The sequence below is a fragment of the Zea mays genome, chromosome 2 (assembly GCF_902167145.1).
Source record: "Zea mays cultivar B73 chromosome 2, Zm-B73-REFERENCE-NAM-5.0, whole genome shotgun sequence".
NCBI classification, from domain to species: Eukaryota; Viridiplantae; Streptophyta; class Magnoliopsida; order Poales; family Poaceae; genus Zea; species Zea mays.
Window position 1 is genome coordinate 120,376,205 of NC_050097.1, and position 17,223 is coordinate 120,393,427.

The following is a 17,223-nucleotide window of genomic DNA, read 5'->3' on the forward strand; positions in this document are numbered from 1 at the left end:
AAATCATGGCTTAGGCCAATTATAAACATTGAAATACACTAAATAAGCTACAATAAAGATAATGAAAGTTTTGCCAAAATAGTTTATTAAAAACTCCAAACAAGCCATTCAAGTGGAGGTTCAATGGGGAAATCTGAAATTCAGATTTCTGAAATTTCAGCCCTTGGACCAAAACCGAGCACGTTCACCTTGATCCTTAACTCAAATCTTAATGCTCCCATTGACAAAATCGTGTCTAACTAACCCCACTGTCACATGCCAGAAGATGGCATCGGACGCGAGCCCTAGACACGACAAAACCAGAGATTTGCCTCGGGCTCGGGCTGGGAGACAGACCAGACTTCAGAGCTCCAAATCTTTGAAACTAGTAGGCCAAATCCTATGACCCCCACACAAGATCAGTAGCTTATAGCGAGGAGAAGAGGTTTTGTGCACTGACCAAGGCGAGAGCAGGCTCAGATGAATGACCACACGCGCCAGAACTCGGGCAGAATGAACGCGCACACGTGTTCGACCCTGGTCGGCACGCCGGCGTTCGCCCAACCCGCACGCACGCTCGCCCCAGCGTCTGGTCAAGTCCGTTGCTCGCCCTCGCCCTCGGCCGTGCTCGCCCGTGCCTTTAAAGCCTCCCCGGGCATACCTCACCTCACCCCGTGCTCACCCTCGCTGGCCAGACGCCCCTCCTTAGCTCCGGCGAGCCTTTCCTCCGCCTGCCACCACTGCCCGAGCCTCGGCAACCGTGGCTAGCTCCCACTAGTCGCTTCCAAGCCGCGCCATCCACTTGGCTAGCTTCGCAAATAGCTGGTGAAGCTTTCCATGTCCTCGGACCCGGTAGAACTTCACCGGAGGCCCAAGATCGTCCTCGCCGGACTTCGGTCGCCCGCCACCGCTCGTAGACCGAGCAATCCGGTGAGTCATTCTCCGATTCCTTGCGCACACGCCTTCCTTGATATCTGGTGAAGGTCACTGACCCATTTGATTGACCAATCGTGCCCTAGTTAGGCCGGACTCCTCGCTGCCGACGAGCTCCCCCGCCTGCGCACGTGGACCGGTCGACTCTGACCATCCACGACGGCGACCTGCACATCACCGTGACCCTCAGGACCTCCCCTACACCCTCGACCACCTCATCGGAGCAGTCTCGCCACCGGTAAACCCCTCCGCCCCTTTCTTTCTCTGCGGCCACTGTTCCATTAGGGAAGGACCGCGTGTTAAATTTCTAGAAACCCTAGGGGGTTTTCTACAGAGCCGTAGACTCATGTGAATAGTGCATCGGGTACCTTTCTATAATTCACATAAGATCTTTTGCCACGGACCCCAGCGCAAAACTATTTTTCCTTTATCCATTTCTATTTAACCTTTTTAAATTCAGCAGAAAACTTAGAGAATTTATACCTTGAATTGTATTCAACCAAATTTAACCAAACCAATTTTGCTGGATTCAAAATATTATGGACTATCAATTAAAAATATTGAACCCCATGCTTTCTGTTTTAAATTTTAGTTTGAAATTGATTAAGGAAAATGACCAAACCTTATTAAATTAAAGAAAATTAGTTATGCTTCTGTGCTGAACTTAAGAAAATTTGTAGATGTTCAAACCCCATTTAGACACTGTTTAAAAATAGTGAGCATCCCAGTATTGAAGATTTAAGTAGGGATATCTATTATAGGCCATTTTGCCCAAAACTTAAGAAAATCAGAAAAGCATTAGAAAATAATGAACAGTGAATGCAATTATTTTTCCTAGTCTACTTATGTAATAGAGAACCTAGGAAAAATAAATGGACCCCTAGTCCAGAACCGATTCAAAGTGAAACGTTTTATTAAGCACTAACCAAACTAGAAAAAAATTATTAGAATTATGTAAACAATTTCAAAATTGTTAATAAAAATCCAGTGGACTTGTAACCACTAAGACACCACTACAAAAATGATAAACACCTGAGTCCATCATTTTAATTAGGGTAAACAAATAGAACTTGATATTAAGTCATATTTTAATTAAATCATAAGTAAGCCAAAAAGTGTGCAACAGTGGGCAAATAAATTTCTACTAGATCAATAATGAAAAAGGCCACCAGACAAAAATGCAAAACCCAATTTAAAGCCGCAAAATAATACACATTGCCAATACTTCATGGAAAAGGCCATTTAATCCAAATAATTCCTACCACTCTTCCCTTAAGCAAAAAGCTACCAAACTTCAGAATGATTGCTCTTGCACAAAGAGGAAGATAGAAAAATTGGAAATCTGTTGTTTGATATTTTTCATGTATAGTGGTAGTAGAAAGCACCCCTTTGGCTAGAAACTTTAGAAACTCATAGCAAAAAAACTAATAAGTATTAATGGCTAAAACTTGGTACAAGGTCATGTTATAACATCTAGATGCCAGCAAAAATAAGTCTTACAAAATAACCCTCTGTTAAAAAGGAGTTGTAGTTCAAAACACCCCCTCTGCCCTAATATTTGATAATTTTATCCAGAGAGAACCCATCACTTTTTAAGCCCCAAATTTTGATACAGAGAATTATACACCAGTAAAAAGCCACTGTAATTTTTGCAGAATTTTTGGGAATTTATTAAGCCACTTGTAGTGCAAACCCACCTTAAAAGCATAAAGGAAATAGAAGAGAAAAAGGGAGAATAATAAATATCACTCTAATGATTCAGCTAGAAACCTTAATAAAACTCTCACTAAGACATTAAAGGGAAATCAGTAAGTCACCAAAATGGAATTACCACTTAGTTAACTAAGCTTGACCCTAAATTGCTAAGTATACCCCAAGAATCTTCAAGTAGCAAGATTAAGCCCAACCTTATTAAAGTGATCATTCACTATCCAAGTTTAATTGCTAAATTGCATATCATACCATGCATATATCTTACTCATTGCATTCATTAGATTGCAATCTCGTTGACGGAGAGTACGTGCTCATCGCCGAGCAAGGAGCTATCCATGAGGAAGACCAGGAGCAAGCTCCTGAGACTGCCATCGAGGATCTCCCCGTAGCCCCAGCTATTGAAGGCAAGCCCAGTTTTATGCATAACCGTATATATATATGCAACTTTACTACACTTAATGTTTGTAGGATTGTAATGTGCACTTAAGTGTAGGAGTTGCTTGAAACCTCTAGTTGCATGAACTTAGGATTCCTTTTTGAGATGGATACTAGTATGCTAGGTTGAGTAGCTGCTTTGCTAATCAGGATCTCGGTAGAAGTCGAGTGATTTTTGTAGCCCTCGCGCGAGGTCAGGAATTGATTGTATTCATCTTAATAACGCGATATATGTTAGTCTATGGACTTGGATCCAGGGAGGATGCCTTGTTCATGAGACGAGAAAAAGGAATTAAGGATTAATGTGTGGATACCTGAGTCAAGCTTTTGAACGTACTAAGCACATGTTGGGAAATATGGTAAGCGGACTTTATCCCTCACGCGACCTGAGACTAGGTCTCCCATGCTAGCTTTGGTGGGTACAAGTGCGGTCACTGCACGGCGGCAACCAGGGTCAGTGGAGCATTGTATGCCAAGGCGGTGATGCCTGGACGCGAACGGGGAATCGATGGGGAGGTTGACATGTGTGGGGACGGAGTGCCCTGGCATGTCGTGTGTTTAGGTTTACCTTGCAAGGTTAAAACTCGATTCGAATCGTCTGCTTCTCGCAGCTAATGAGACTCCTTGACCCCTTGTACTACATCAAGTAAGAAGTGAAATGAGGTTACATGGGATAACTTGTTGTATGTACTAAATGCTTGCTACCATGTATGCTTAAAAGGAGCAAACATAGTTAAGATAATAATGCTAGAAATTGAAAAGCTAAAATTTGATTTTAGATACAGCTAGTGCTTTTGGCAAACCAAAATGTACCATGATCTAAAGCCCTTGTATTGGTGGACCAGAATGAAGAGGGAGATAGCCCAATATGTATCGGAATGTGACACCTGTCAGAGGATAAAGGCAAGCCACTTGAAATCAGCTAGAGCTTTGCAACCCCTATCTATACCTTCGTGGAAATGGGATGACATCAGCATGGATTTCGTTGTGGGTCTGCCCAACACCTCTCGTCATCATGATTCGATTTGGGTTATTGTGGGCCGATTGACGCAAGTGGGACATTTTCTCCAAGTGCACACCGCTGATAAGGCTCAAAAGTATGTAGAGTTGTACATTGACCGGATCGTGTGTTTGCATGGATTGCCTCGGACCATTGTTTCTGACCGAGGTGCCCAATTTGTTGCCAGATTTTGGGAACAACTGCAGGAGTCTTTGGGAACCAAGCTAATCAGAAGTTCAGCTTACCACCCACATACTGATGGTCAGACCGAGAGGGTAAATCAAATTCTTGAAGATATGCTGAGGGCTTGTGCAATCGATGGTGGCAAGAACAGAGTTTGCTTATAACAACAGTTATCAATCCAGCCTAAAGATGGCACCCTTCGAAGCTCTCTATGGAAGAAGGTGTAGAACACCACTCAATTGGTCTCACCCTGGAGAAAGAGAAGTTTTCGGACCTGACTTAGTGGCTGAAGCCGAAAGGAAGGTCAAACTAATCAGGAAGAATCTAGAAGCTGCTCAGGCCAGGCAGAAGAGTTACCATGATAAGAGAAGGAAACCTCTCCAGTTTGAGGTGGGAGATTTCGTATATCTGAAGGTATCACCCACCAAGGGAGTGCGGAGATTCGGGATCAAAGGCAAGTTAGCCCCTCGTTACATTGGACCCTATGAGATCAAAGAAGCATGTGGACACGTGGCATACAAATTGAAGTTACCTCCAAAAATGTCTGCCATCCACAATGTGTTCCATGTATCCCAGCTGAAGAAGTGTGTTCGATTGCCAACCGAGATCGTAGCAGAACAAGAATTGGAGACAGAGCCAGATCTATCGTACCAAGAGTACCCTTCCAAGGTTCTAGATTGCAAAGAAAGATCAACTCGGGCTAAATCGATCAAAATGTATAAGATCCAATGGAGTAATCACTCAGAGGAAGAGGCTACCTGGGAGACTGAGGAATTCCTGCGTTCCAACTTCCACGATTGCCTACCTAAGGAAATTGGTACGTGATCATGCCCAACCCCTCCTCCTGCCCTTCGAATCTAAATTTCAGAAGTATGATCTTAAATCAGAATGAAGTAATTATAAAACTAAAGTTAAAAGGACTTCCTTTTGAAGTTGCAAAGAGAATGACATTCGAAGAGCAGTTGCCTTAATAATAAAGCACCCACTTCAAGTAAGTCTCACCCTTCGCTTCACCCCGGGAGGGCTCCGACCTGAATCTCGGGACGAGATTCTTTTAAGGGGGAAGGCTGTGACACCCGAGTGTCACCTAGGGCTTTTCTCAGTGCTAACCCAAGAACCATCATTTCATGTAAGCCAAATTGAGCATGAAGCCCCAAATCAACTTAAGAATAAAAGATCCACTAAGTTTAAATCTAAAGAATCATGTTCAAAACAAATGAGATTTTCAAAAGAGGGAAAAATGTTGAAACCCTAATACCAACCCTAATTAAGCTATTTAAGTAGAAATGAAGAAAAGGGATGAAAGACCATGAAAAACATGAAATCATGGCTTAGGCCAATTATAAATATTGAAATACACTAAATAAGCTACAATAAAAATTATGAAAGCTTTGCCAAAATAGTTTATTAAAAACTCCAAACAAGCCATTCAAGTGGAGGTTCAATGGGGAAATCTGAAATTCAGATTTCTGAAATTTCAGCCCTTGGACAAAAACCGAGCACGTTCACCTTGATCCTTAACTCAAATCTTAATGCTCCCATTGACAAAATCGTGTCTAACTAACCCCTCTGTCACATGCCAGAAGATGGCATCGGGACGTGAGCCCTAGACATGACAAAACCAGAGATTTGCCTCGAGCTCGGGCCGGAAGACAGACCAGACTTCAGAGCTCCAAATCTTTGAAACTAGTGGGCCAAATCCTATGACCCCCACACAAGATCGGTAGCTTATAGGGAGGAGAAGAGGTTTTGTGCACTGACCAAGGCGAGAGCAGGCTCGAATGAATGACCACACGTGCCAGAACTCGGGCAGAATGATCGCGCACACGTGTTCAACCCTGGTCGGCACGCCGACGTTCGCCCAACACGCGCGCGCCCTCGCTTTAGCGTCCGGTCAAGTCCACCACGCGCCCTCGCCCTCGGCCGTGCTCGCCCGCGCCTTTAAAGCCTCCCCGGGCGTGCCTCACCTCACCCCATGCTCACCCTCGCTAGCCAGACGCCCCTCCTTAGCTCCGGCGAGCCTTTCCTCCGCCCGCCACCACTGCCCGAGCCTCAGCCACCGTGGCCAGCTCCCTCAAGTCGCTTCCAAGCCGCGCCAGCAACTTGGCTAGCTTCGCCAATAGCCCGTGAAGCTTTCCAAGTCCTCGGACCCGGCAGAACTTCATCGGAGGCCCGAGATTGTCCTCGCCGGACTTCGGTCGCCTGTCGCCGCCCGTAGACCGAGCAATCCGGTGAGTCATTCTTCGATTCCTCGCGCACACACCTTCCTTGATCTCTAGTGATGCTCACTTACCCATTTGATTGACCAATCGTGCCATGGTTAGGCCGGACTCCACGCCGCAGACGAGCTCCCCCGCCTGCGCACGTGGACCAGCCGACTCCGACCATCCCCGACGGCGACCCGCACATCGCCGTGAGCCTCAGGACCTCCCCTACACCCTCGACCACCTCACCGGAGCAGTCTCACCGCCGGTAAGCCCCTCCGCCCCTTTCTTCCTCCGTGGCCACTGTTCCATTAGGGAAGGACCGAGGGTTCGATTTCCAGAAACCCTAGGCGGTTTTCTGTAGAGCCGTAGACTTATGTGAATAGTGCATCGGGGACCTGACTGTAATTCAGTTAAGATCTTTTGCCAGGGACACCAGCGCAAAACTATTTTTCCTTTATCCATTTCTATTTAACCTTTTTAAAAGCAGAAAACTTAGAGGATTTATATCTTGAGTTGTATTCAACCAAATTTAACCAAACCAATTTTGTTGGATTCAAAATATTATGGACTATCAATTAAAAATACTGAACCCCATGCTTTCTGTTTTAAATTTTAGAGTTTGAAATTGATTAAGGAAAATGACCAAACCTTATTAAATTAAAGAAAATTAGTTATGCTTCTGTGCTGAACTTAAGAAACTTTGTAGATGTTCAAACCCCATTTACACACTGTTTAAAAATAGTTAGCACCCCAGTATTAAAGATTTAAGTAGGGATATCTATTAAAGGCCATTTTTGCCCAAAACTTAAGAAAATCAGAAAAGCATTAGAAAATAATGAACAGTGAATGCAATTATTTTTCCTAGTCTACTTAAGTAACAGAGAACCTAGGAAAAATAAAGGGACCCCTAGTCCAGAACATATTCAAAGTGAAATGTTTTATTAAGCACTAACCAAACTAGAAAAACAATTATTAGAATTATGCAAACAATTTCAAAATTGTTAATAAAAATTTAGCGGACTTGTAACCGTTAAGACACCACTACAAAAATGATAAACACCTCAGTCCATCATTTTAAGTAGGGTAAAAAATAGAACTTGATATTAAGTCATATTTCAATTAAATCATAAGTATGCATGAAAGTGTGCAATAGTGGGCAAATAATTTTTTTCTAGATCAATAATGAAATAAGCCACCAGAGAAAAATGCAAAACCCAATTGAAAGCCGCAAAATAATACCCATTGCCAATACTTCATGAAAAAGGCCATTTAATCCAAATAATTCCTACCACTCTTCCCTTAAGCAAAAAGCTATCAAACTTCAGAATGATTGCTCTTGCACAAAGAAGAAGATAGGAAATATTGGAAATATGTTGTTTGATATTTTTCAAGTATAGTGGTAGTATAAAGCACCCCTTTGGCTAGAAACTTTAGAAAATCATAGCAAAATAACTAAAAAGTATTAATGGAAAAAATTGGTACAAGGTCATGTTATAACATCTAGATGCCAGCAAAAATATGTCTTAGAAAATAACCCTCTGTTAAAAACAAGTTGTAGTTCAAAACACCCCCTCTGCCCTAATATTTGATAATTTTATCTAGAGAGAACCCCTCACTTTTTAAGCCCCAAATTTTGAGAAAGAGAATTATACACCAGTAAGAAGCCATTGTAATTTTTGCAAAATTTTTGGAAATTTATTAAGCCACTTGTAGTGCAAACCCACCTTAAGAGCATAAAGGAAATAGAAGAGAAAAAGGGGGAATAATAAATATCACTCTAATGATTCAGCTAGAAACCTTAATAAAACACTCACTAAGACATTAAAGGGAAATCAGTAAGACAGCAAAATGGAATTACCACTTAGTTAACTATGCTTGACCCTAAATTGCTAAGTATACCCCAAGAATCTTCAAGTAGCAAGATCAAGCCCTACCTTATTAAAGTGATCATTCACCATCCAAGTTTAATTGCTAAATTGCATATCATACCATGCATATATCTTACTCATTGCATTCATTAGATTGCAATCTCGCTGACGGAGAGTACGTGCTCATCCCCGAGCAAGGAGCTGTCCACAAGGAAGACTAGGAGCAAGCTCCCGAGACTGCCATCGAGGATCTCCCCGCAGCCCCAGCTATTGAAGGCAAGCCTCGGTTTTATGCATAACAGTATCTATATATGCTACTTTACTACACTTAATGTTTGTAGGATTGTAATGTGCACTTAAGTGTAGGAGTTGCTTGAAACCTCCAGTTGCATGAACTTAGGATTCCTTTTTGAGATGGATACTAGTATGCTAGGTCGAGTAGCTGCTTTGCTAATCAGGATCTCGGTAGAAGTCGAGTGATTTTTCTAGCACTCGCGCGAGTTCAGGAATTGATTGTATTCATCTTAATAATGGGATATATGTTAGTCTATGGACTTGGATCCAGGGAGGATGCCTTGTTCATGAGACGGAAAAAAGGAATTAAGGATTAATGTGTGGATACCTGAGTCAAGATTTCGAATGTACTAAGCACATGTCGAGAAATATGGTAACCGGTAAACCTAGTACCTGTTGGGCCTGTGCTTCGTCGCCGAAGGTGTTCTAGGAAGAAGCGGCCTTCGGCTGAAGCTGTTTGTATAAGATGGCCGAAGGTCCCTCTTCATGAAGCTCCGGTATTACAAACCGACTTAAAGATAGAATGACCTTTTAGTCCATAAAGGTCTGAGTCAATGTTGTAAACTTTTATAAGGGGCATACTTGTAATCCCTCACAGGCTGCGCCCTGTGCCTATAAATAGTGAACAGTATTCCTTTACTGTTCACGGATTCTAGTAATTGCAATCGCATATTCTGGAATTCAACCTTTTGTCAAGGCAGAGGTATTATTGTATTCAATGATTGAATATATTAAGAAAATATAATATAATTCGTCTATGACTTGTTTACCTCTTTTGTACCTTTTATTTTATGTCATCTTGCAATATCAATTGAAATCTTAGTGCGAAGATCTAAGCTTCGTAATTTTACTCTCATCAACCTTCGTCCAAGACTCATTATCCTCAAGGGAATAATGTTTCATGGACGAAGGACGTTGACATTTAACATTTTATGTTGCCTTGTTCTTAATTCATAGCACTTGAGAACGAGTCCCCAACATTGGCGCCCACCTCCGGTGAACTCACTTCCACTTTTCGAGCTGATGGCTTCGTTCAACGATCAAGCTGGAGCTGCTTCGGACCCGAAGCTGGTGCTCCCAATCACAGGTGGTTCGTCCTCAGAGCCAGCTAACAAGAAAAGAAGGAAGCACAGAGAAGGGTACAACATGTTGGGGTGCAAGGACCCTTCATCAAGTCAAGATGGTCTCATATTCCTATTACCTTCTCCCAAGAGGACCTTCAGCTCAAGGATTACCCACACAACGATGCCATGGTTATCTCTTGTGTTATCAAAGGATTTCTGGTCCACAATGTCTTGGTTGACACAGGCAGTGCAGCTGACATCATATTTGCTAAGGCCTTCAGACAAATGCAAGAGCCAGAAGATAAGATTCATGATGCTACACATCCTCTCTGTGGCTTCGGAGGAAGACAAATTGTAGCACTGGGCAAGATTACCATGTCAGTGACCTTCAGGTTCATCAACAATACTAGAACTGAGCAAGTTGTGTTTGACATTGTTGACATGGAATACCCTTACAATGCAATTATTGGTCGTGGCACCCTCAATGCTTTTGAAGCAATTCTTCACCCTGCCTATCTTTGCATGAAGATACCTTCGGATCAAGGACCCATCGCTATTCATGGAAGCCAGGAAGCTGCCAGAAGGGCCGAAGGAAACTGGACTGATTCAAAAGCAATCCATAACATAGATGGAGCTGAAGCTTGTGAACAATACAAATTCAGAAGGGAGAAAGCAGCTTCAGCAGATCAGCCGAAGCCCATGCTCTTATGTGAGGATATAGCAGAGCAGAAGGTGCTGTTGGGCTCTCAGTTATCCGAAGAACAAGAGAAAACCTTGATAAGGTTTTTGTTCAACAACAAAGATGTTTTTGCATGGTCAGCCAATGATCTCTGCGGAGTTAATAGGGATGTTATTGAGCATTCGCTCAATGTCGATCCATCCTTCAGACCCGGAAAGCAAAGGCTTCAGAAAATGTCAGACGATAAGGCCGAAGGTGCTCGCAACGAAGTCAAAAGACTCCTCAGTGCAGGAGTTATCAGAGAAGTAAAGTACCCAGAATGGCTAGCTAATACTGTCATGGTAAAAAAAAGCCAATGGCAAGTGGCGAATGTGTATCGATTTTACAGATCTTAACAAGGCTTGTCCGAAGGATGAATTCCCACTGCCAAGGATAGACTCTTTAGTTGATGCAGCAGCTTCTTCAGAGCTCATGAGTCTGTTAGACTGTTATTCAGGCTATCATCAAATCTGGATGAAGAAGGAAGATGAGCCAAAGACTAGCTTCATAACTCCAAGTGGCACATATTGTTATCTTCGGATGCCTGAGGGGCTCAAAAACGCTGGAGGAAGTTTCAGCAGAATGACTGCGAAGGTTCTCCAGTCTCAGATAGGCAGAAATGTGCTAACTTATGTTGATGACATCATTGTAAAAAGCACGAAGCAGGAGAATCATATTGCTGACTTGCAGGAGACCTTCGCCAGTTTCAGACAAGCTGGCTTAAAGTTGAATCCAGAAAAATGCGTCTTCGGAGTAAAGAAGGGGAAATTTCTAGGATGCTTGGTTTCAACAAAGGGAATTGAAGCTAATCCAAGTAAGATTGAAGCTATACTTCGGATGGAGCCACCAACTACAAAAAAGGGGGCTCAAAGATTGACAGGAAGGTTGGCATCTCTCAATAGATTCATATCCATATCAGCAGAGAGAAACTTACCATTCTTCGAAGTGCTGAAGTCAGCCGAAGTCTTTCAATGGGGACCAATCCAGCAGAAGGCCTTCGAAGAGCTGAAGCAGTATTTAATAGATCTAACAGCACTAACTCCACCTATGCCAGGGGCTCCTTTATTATTATATGTGGCAGCTTCGCACTCAGCGGTAAGTGCAGCACTTGTCCAGGAGAAGCTTGATGGCCAAGCCAGGAAACAGGTCCCAGTATATTTTGTATCTGAAGTTCTTAGTATATCAAAGAAAAACTACACAGAATTAGAGAAGGTGTTATATGCTGTTTTGATGGCATCCAAGAAGCTTCGGCACTATTTTCAAGCTTACAACATAATTGTTCCCTCTTCACAACCTCTGAAGGATATTATGAGGAACCGAGAAGCTACTGGAAGGATTGGAAAATGGGCTGCAGAGCTCAATGAATTTTGTATTGAATATGTTCATAGATCTTCGATTCAGTCCAAGGCGTTAGCAGACTTCATTGCTGACTGGACGCCAGGGGCTCAGGAGGAAGAAGCAAATAAAGACACCGAAGCATGGACAGTGTTTTGCGATGGGTCCTGGGGAACCTTCGGAGCGGGAGCGGCTGCTGTGTTGGTTTCACCTTCCAAAGTTAAAACTTGTTATGCAGCAAAGCTTGATTTTAGTTGCACAAACAACATTGCCGAGTACGAAGCCCTGCTTCTGGGTCTTCGGAAGCTAAAAGCAATGGGAATCAGAAGGGCTGTTCTTAAAACCGATTCCCATGTTGTTTCGGGTCATATCGACAAGAGTTGCAAGGCTAAAGATCCGAAGCTTGAAAAGTATCTGGATATGGTTCGAAGAGTTGAAGCTTCCTTCGAGGGATTTTCTATCAAAAATATCCCTCGAGGACAAAATAAGCATGCTGATTTGCTAGCTAAGTCAGCAGCACAGGGGCTGCCCTTACCTTCGGATGTGTTCTTCGAAACAATAAAAGCACCTTCGGTGGAACTTCTTGAAAGAGCAGTCCTCAATATATCTCCTGTTTATAGCGAAGATTGGAGGACTGAGATCATCTCTTATCTTCAAGGTAAATTCCTTTCAGATGACGAAGCTTATAACAGGAGGATAGAGGCAAGAGCTCGTCCATATGTCATGATAGAAGGAGAGTTGTACAAGCATGGAGTTTGTGCTCCGCTACTCAAGTGTTTATCCAGAACCGAAGGTATAGAGTTGATGAAAGAAATACATGCAGGCCTGTGTGGATCTCACATTGGATCTAGGCCGTTACTTGGAAAAATTTTCCGCCAAGGATTTTATTGGCCGAAGGCAGCTTCGGATGCAGCGGAATTAGTCCAAAAGTGCGAAGGTTGTCAGAAATGTGCACAAGATCAAAAACAACCTTCGTCCTTAACACAGCTCATACAACCCATTTGGCCATTGCAAAGGTGGGGCCTTGACTTGTTAGGTCCGTTACCACCGGCCCAAGGGAACCTAAGATATGTTGTAGTGGCGGTGGAATATTTTTCTAAATGGATTGAGGCAAAGCCTTTAGCTACAATAACTTCGGCCACCGTCCAAAAGTTTTTCTGGCAGAATATTGTTTGTCGTTTCGGGGTACCAAAGGCTATCACTGTGGATAATGGAACACAGTTTGATTCCGAAGCTTTTAGGGATTTCTGTGATCAAATTGGTACGAAGATCCATTTTGCATCAGTCAGACATCCGGAGTCAAATGGACTCGTTGAAAGAGCCAATGGCATTATAATGACAGGAATAATGAAGTCAATCTTCAATCAACCAAGGGGAAAGTGGCCAGATCAGTTAACCAAAGTGGTGTGGAGCCATAATACAACAACATCAAGGTCTACAGGCTTTACCCCATTCAAGTTATTATTTGGTGACGAAGCAATAACTCCAGAAGAAGCTAAAACCGGATCAATAAGGGTAGTAGCTTCGGCAGCATCAGGTTCCGAAGCTGATTATTCTGTGGAAAAAGATGCTTTAGAAGGGATCAGGTTGCAAGCCGTGGAAAACATCAACAAGTATCAAGCCGAAACAATTAAATGGCGAGATAGAAAGGTTCGGCTAAAGAATATTGAGCCAGGACACTTGGTGCTTCGGAGAGTGGCCAACCCAGAAACAGTGGGCAAGTTACAGTTGAAATGGGATGGACCTTTCTTAGTAGCATCTTCGTCAAGACCCGGTTCATACAGATTGAAGGATATGGACGGCAACGACATTCCTAGATCTTGGAATGCGGATGAGCTTCGACGATATTATGTATAATTCGATGTAATTTTTCATATTTTTTATTTTTCTTTCATGGCACCCTTTTCCTTTCCGAAGGGGGAGAAAGGTTTTTAATGGGGCCATCACATGTAATTTCCTTTTTTAGTTCTATAAGAGCAAAACCCCCCAAGGAATGTAAATGTAAAAACTGAGAACGCACCATCGAGTGCCGAAAAGTAAAAACGAAGAAGCTCCAAAGTCGTTCCTAAGGGAATGCAGAGCTTACAGCGAAAAGTCAACGCTGATTCCGCCAAAAGTAAAGGCGAAGAAGCTCCAAAGTCGTTCCTAAGGGAATGCAGAGCTTACAGCGAAAAGTCAACGCTGATTCCGCCAAAAGTAAAGGCGAAGAAGCTCCAAAGTCGTTCCTAAGGGGATGCAGAGCTGAGGTGTGATTGTTTTTAAGGAAATAATGGCTATGAGTATGGCTTGAGGTGTGATTGTTTGGCCATTCCTTTGCACATCGCATTACATCATAACATTTGCATTCATAAACATTCATCCAGGCATATGTAGGATAATCATCTTCATGGCATAAGCGGTTGCTTCGACAAATAAAAAAAAGAGAAAAAAAAGGGGAGGGGAAGAAAGAGCTTCGTGTATAAAAAGGAGAGCTTCGGAAAGAAGGAAAATGTTGTTTTCTATGCTTCGTTGCGTACGAAAAGAAGGGAAGGTGTTTTTTCGCCTTTGGCTCAAAAAAGAAAATTTCGTCCACATCAAAACATTTCTCATACATCAATGGAAGGATAAGGATATATTACAAGGTATGAACAGAATTCATTAAAGATAAGTTTTAGTTACATTTACAAAAGTTATCTCAAAAGTTTCTCAAGTATTGTCTACAGTCTACTGTTTAATCTCCAAGGAGCTTCAGCTTCGGCATCATTTTTTAATCATCGGCTTCGGCTTCGTCATCCTACATGAATAAGGTCGTTGTAAGTCAAAATCGAGCTTGCAAGAAAAGGTAAGCACAAGGTATGGTTTCTTACTGGTTCAAGGTGGCTACGAGCTTCGTCTCCAGCCTTTTCTCGCCCACCTTTTGTCCATATCATTTTTACAAATCTGTTAGAGATACTTCGGGCGAGATCAGGAATGTCATCCAGGATTGATGGTGATAAAGTGAAATTTGGCCTATTGACAATTTTTCCATGATCGCAGCCAGCTTTCAGGAAAGCTGCAGCAGTGCCTCGAGAAGCCACCCAGGCACAGAAGTCACCGTGCCCAGCTATGACTTCGTCGAGCTCGTCAATCTCACCCTCAATATGTTCGAAGGTCTTCGGTAAATCTTCAGCTGAGGGGACGAATTTTTCACTGCTGGCTCCAACTGAGTGAAAAATTTTTCTTAATCGATGAATGCATTTGTTGCTAAATTCCAGACATTTTTCTTGAAGGCTTGTCAATAGTTTTCTCAAATCCGAATTTTGTTGAGCTTCGGCTTCAAGTTTTGCATTAAGATCTTGCTTTTCTCGTTCGAACTGTTCAGACTGGCGGAGAAGCTTCGTGTTCAGTTCTGTTATTTTTGCTTCAGCTTCCGCCAATGAACCTTCGGTTGCCTGGAGCTCAAAGTTCTTTTTCTCGATAACATCTGATTGCTCCTTTATTCTGCTTTCCAAATTTTCAATTATAACTTCGTGTTTCTTGTCTTCAAAATCTTGCTGCATTTTCAAGGCTTTGCTCAATAGCATACTCTGCACGGAAACAACCTTCGTCAGACATGTTCTCATTATTAGAAACAATAAAAGTTAAGGGAAAAATAGTTCACCTTGAAATTGGAATAAAATAAGCTACCAACGATATGCTGTCGTCGGTAGCGGCTGATGTCTGTTTCTAGCTTCGGAAAACCGATACTCTTTGACAGAATACCAATAACTTTGGCCCCAGTTTGATCTCGAATACAATCTAATTTTTCGTCATCAATGCCTCCGAAGAGGAGTGCTCCAGGTTTGTATCCGCAGGATTTTGCATATTCTCTAAGCTCTTCTCTTTCAGCTTTTGACAGTTTTTCTCCAACTAAATTCTGGAACATGAAGGCTTCGTTCTCTGAAGCTTCATCAGCAATTTCTTTCCCTTTCTCCGACGCTGCGGTCGCGGCCTCTTCGGCGGCGGTGGTAGCTTCTTCTGCAGCCATGTCTAGCAGTATTTTGTCAATGTGTGCGATTGTGCTCTCCAGGTTCAAATCTTCAGCTGAGGCAGCTTCGGCAGCTGCGACCTCCGAAGGTGCAATTTCAATATCTGTCCCTTCCGCAGCCGCTGGTGTTTTCTGAGCTGAAGCTCTTGGCGGTGTCTTGTCAATTACTTCTGTCACAGTGATAATTCTTTGTCTTTTCGCTTTGATTATTTTCTTCGATTTTTCGGGCTCCTTGTCCTTCTGAAAAAACTTTGTCAGTCGGGGCCTCAGTGGACTTAGCTTCGCAGGTAAGGATTCAGTCATTACCTTCAGAATTTCCTCAACGTCAGCAACAGAGGGTGATGCGGGGGTTTCTTCGTCGGATATTTTATGCTTCGGAGAAGATGCTTTCTTCCTCTTCGGAATTTTCTTCTTTAATAGTTCTTTTTCATCTTCATTTAAGGCTTCAGTTGTCCTTTTCCTTTTTTGGCCTCCGGCACCTTTGTTCAGATTTTCGTAATCACGGTATTCGAAACCCAGGGCGTCCAGCACTCGGTTTAGTCTTCGCTTCGGACGGGTGCCGAAGGCTGCGGTCATCAACTGATCTTCTTTTTTAGAATAATTGCCAAGTATTTCATTGCACATCGCTTCAATCGTATCCAGCCACTCTTGGCAAGGTGTTTTAAAGTATTTCTTAAACTTGAAGTAGTAAGGTAAACGTACAAGTTCACCTTCTTTCTTTTCCCCCTGTAGCTTCGGCATTTCCCATTCTTTTAAACTGGGAAAAACTTTGAAAGCCAAAAACTCCTGAACTAGGTCCCTTGTGCTGATATGCTCTGCAATAATTCTGAATTCATTCATTGCTTGTTGCGTTGGACCTTCGGGTGTCATATTGCAGCGAGGTCGGGTTTCTCCGAAGATTAATTCGAGTGGACTTTGCACAAGCTTTTCCTTGTCGTCATCAACCTTAACATAGAACCACCTTGATTTCCAGCCTGCTGCCCATTTGCTTCGGTAGCTAATTACAGGAAACTTTGTAGATTTCCGATAGGCGAAGTTATAGCAACCAAAATTGTCGTGCAATCCATCCTTTCTAGCCTTCGTTTGATAATGCAACTCATGAACCCGGCAAAAGCTGTCCGCAAATGGTTCCACTGCTTGGCTTCGGAGTGCCCAGATATAAACAATAAGTCTGACGATAGCGTTAGGGGTCAGCTGGTGAAAATAGATACCGAACCTCTTCAGTACCTCTGCAATAATCCCATGTAGGGGGAATCTTAATCCAGCTTTTAGAAAGCTTTTGAAAATAACAATTTCATCCTTCTCCGGCTTTGGGGTAGTCTCTTCTCCCCCGAAGCGCAATAGCTTCTTCTGATTTTCAGTAAAAAAGCCTGATTTTACCATCTTGGACAGATCAGCCTTCGAAACAGTAGATTTCCCGAAGTCCAAATGGCTGGGTTTGCTTGGCATAGCAATGCGATAATCATCTTCGGGATCAGTTTCCTCAATATCTTCTTCCTCTGCTTCAGC